The sequence below is a fragment of the Phocoena phocoena genome, chromosome X, assembly GCF_963924675.1.
Source record: "Phocoena phocoena chromosome X, mPhoPho1.1, whole genome shotgun sequence".
NCBI lineage: Eukaryota > Metazoa > Chordata > Mammalia > Artiodactyla > Phocoenidae > Phocoena > Phocoena phocoena.
The window spans coordinates 51,934,349-51,937,990 of NC_089240.1; the positions used below are offsets into that span (position 1 = coordinate 51,934,349).

General features: G+C 41.3%; 1 pseudogene; it reads left to right on the forward strand.

Annotated features, from left to right (window-relative positions):
- Nucleotides 1-1,055: 1,055 nt before the first annotated feature.
- On the forward strand, nucleotides 1,056-1,953 carry LOC136143044 (non-homologous end-joining factor 1 pseudogene; annotated as a pseudogene).
- Nucleotides 1,954-3,642: the final 1,689 nt, after the last annotated feature.

The window sequence follows — 3,642 nt, forward strand, 5'->3', positions numbered from 1 at the left end:
ACTTTGAGGAGAGACTGCAGTGACTGTGCAGGGGGAAAGGAAAGGGAAGAAGCAGACAAAAAGAACTGAAGGAACACATTTCCTGCTGTCTGCCCTGGGACTATAGCAAGTGGTTCACCCAGGGGATATTGGGACTCAAACACCCAAGGATTTCTCTACCAGGCCAAGGACACACCCAAAACCCGAGGTGTTAAGCACACACCTCCCCCCACTCTGCCACCAGCCTTTTTTAAACTCCAGCTTTTTACAAAATAATGTTGTTCTCAAATTTAGTAGCAAATCAGCTCCTCTAAAAGAAATAAAAAATCTATGCAATACTTTCACATTCTGGAAAACAACAGAAAGCCTTCTAATTACCAATCTGCTGAATTGTTAGAAATAAAGTAAACAAAACCTACTGAAATAAGGAAGATGTTTGCTAATTCAAATGCTACAAAACCCTAGGATAAATGGTAAAAGCAAAGCTATACAGACAAAATCACACAAATGCTTCAGCAGAGACACATTTCCATGAACAGTATGAAAAATCATGGTACAATGATATCACAAAAAGAAAACAATTCTCCAGCAACCAAACTCAAAGGCATGGAATATTGCAAACAAACTGATAAAGAGTTCAAAGTAGCTCTTATAAAGAAATTCAAGGAGGTACAAGAAATCTCAGAAAGGCAATACAGTGAACTCAGGAATAAAACTAATGGATAGAGAAATATTTTATCAAAGAAATTAAAATTCTTCTTTTTTTTTTTTTTTTTTTTTTTTTTCAGTATGCAGGTCTCTCACTGTTGTGGCCTCTCCCGTTGTGGAGCACAGGCTCTGGACGCACAGGCTCAGCAGCCATGGCTCACGGGCCTAGCCACTCCACAGCATGTGGGATCTTCTCGGACCGGGACACGAACCCGTGGCCCCTGCATCGGCAGGCAGACTCTCAACCACTGTGCCACCAGGGAAGCCCAAAGTAATTAAAATTCTAAAAAAGAACCATTTCGCCTTTTGGTTTGCATGGGCGGGCCAGCTTGCCGCGGGGAGAGTGAGGGCTCTTGAGGCTGCTCACGATGGAGGAACTGGAGCAAGGCCTGCAGATGCAGCCGTGGGCATGGCTACAGCTTGTGGAGAACTCCCTCTTGGCCAAGGCTTATATCACTAAGCAGGGCTATGTCTGGTTGCTTTCAGATCTTCAACAGGTGTGGCCTGAACAGGTGGACACTAGTGTGATCAGCCAGCAAGCCAAGGAGCTGAACAAACACCTGACTGCTCCTCCTGAGGCTTTTCATTGTCATTTGTATGATCTTCTTTGCCCATTGTTGAAGGACAGTGCTTGCCCTGGCAAAGCTACATTCTCCTGTGATCATGTGGCAGAGGTGCTGATACTCCAGGTGTGGAGTGAGCTCTCTGGTCTCCCATTCTATTGGAATATCCACTGCATCCTAGCTAACCCTTCACTGTTCTCCCAACATTTGATTTGTCCTCTGATGGGCATGAGTCTGTCACTGCAGTGCCAAGTGAGGGACCTAGCAACATTGCTTCATACGTAAGATCTAGAGATCCAGGACTACCAGGACAGTGGGTCTACGCTGAGCCGAAATCAGTTGGAGACAGAGCCATTTGAAAAGAATTCCTTCTTGGAAAAATTTATGGTAGAGAAACTACCAGAGGTATGCAGTGTTGGTGATGGAAACCCTTTGTCACAAATCTACTGAGTCTGTATATGGCAGTCACCAGACAAAAGATCCAAGTGGGACAAAAGCTTCAAGGCACTGGAGATCCCCAGACCTCAAGCAGTGCCTCCTCACAAGGAACTGATAGCCAACTTCTGAATCAGCCAGAAGAGCAGGTCTCCTCAGCACCATCCTTCCCAGTGCCTGAAAAAGAGCCACAGTTACTTCAGGCCCTATGCAGAGACCTCAGTTGTTCAAGGTCAAGAGGTAGAAGCTAGGGGGGATCTTTAGTTAACCTGTCACTGTCTCAACTGCTGAGGATGGACTCGGAGAGTAGTTTCCTAGTGTCGCCTTGAAAGGAGGTCCTGTGACAGCAGCATCTCTGACACAGAGTTACACAGTCAGTGACTCCACTGTAAGGGCAAGATAACTGAAGTTCATGTTGACAGGCATGGATACTATTAACTGAGGGAATCCTGGCTCTAATCCATTGGGCACTGGCCTTCCCTGTCCGACTGGAAGCCAGTCTCTGGGAATCCCATACCCTCCTTTCTTTTGATGAAGGTTCTCTAGACCCAGGATCTACCATGGACTTTAAGTATATGGGCCAGGTTTTCAAAAAGGCACAGCATGCTTAGGAAGCCTTGTTTACCTTTCTTAAGAGTCCCTACCCAGTCCCAGGTGTTCCTCAGAGATCCTCTCCTCTCTTTAGCATGGAATGAAAAGCACTCACACTCCCCTGAAAAAGAAAAAAAAAGAAGCATTTCAAAATTCTGGAGCTGAAGAACACAAAAAAACAAGGTGAAGAATGCACTAGAAAGCACTGGAAATAGAGCAGACCAATGTGGAAGAGAGACTTAGTGTGTTCAAATACAGAAAGCTAGAAATGATACAAGTAGAAGAGGAAAGAGAAATAAGATATAAAAAACCATGGGGGAAATGCTATGAGAGCTATCAGACTCTTTTAGGAAGGGCAATATTAGGATAATGGATATCTCAGAAGAAGATTGGGAGAAGGGAGTAGAGAGATAATTCAATAAAGCAATAGCTGAGAACCTCCCAAACTTGGGGAAGGAACTGAATATATAAGTCCTTGAAGCTAAGACAACGCCTAATTACTTCAATGCTAAAAACCTCCAACATGCATAAATTAAAATTGTCAAAAGTCAATGACAAAGAAGTAATTTTAAAGGCAGCCAGGAAAAACAGGATAGTAACCTAGAAAGGAAACCCCATTAGGTTATCAGAAGAAATCTTATAGTCCAGGAGGGAGTGGAATGGAATTCTCAACATATTGAAAGCTAAAATCTATAACCCAAGAATACTCTATTGAGCAAAGTTATGATTCAGATCTGTAGGAAAAATAAAGGTTTCACACACAAACAAAAGTAGAGGTAGTTCATCTACACTAGACATGCCTTACAAGAAATGTTGAAATAAGCTCTTCTACCAGAAACAAAATAGCAAAAATACACAAAACTGTAAGCAAGGTAAGAGACAGAACAAGAAAATTGAAAATCTTTATTAGAAAAGATTTTCAAAAACTTTACTACAGTATAAAGTTTAAAGAGAGGAAAAGTAAAGCTAAAAAATAACTATAGCTATCTCAGTTTAGTAACAAACTCACAACATAAAAAGGGATAATTTAACACAACAATAACATAAGAGGGGAAGAAGAAAAGGAAAGAACTTGTTTAGGTAAATGAAGATTAGATGTTGCCAGCAGAAAAATGACGGTTTTATCTATGAAATTACACACAAGCCTCAGGGTAACCACAAAATATAAATATAGAGCAGAGACCCAAAAAAAAGCACAAAAAAGAGGAAATAATAAAATATCGTTAAAAAACAAATAAAAATGGCAGATGGAAACATAAGAGAAAAGAAACAATGGAGATATAAAGCAATCAGAAAACAAAAGATAAAATGGCAGTACTGTCTCATCTACCAATAATCACCTTAAATATAAATTGATTGAATTCAC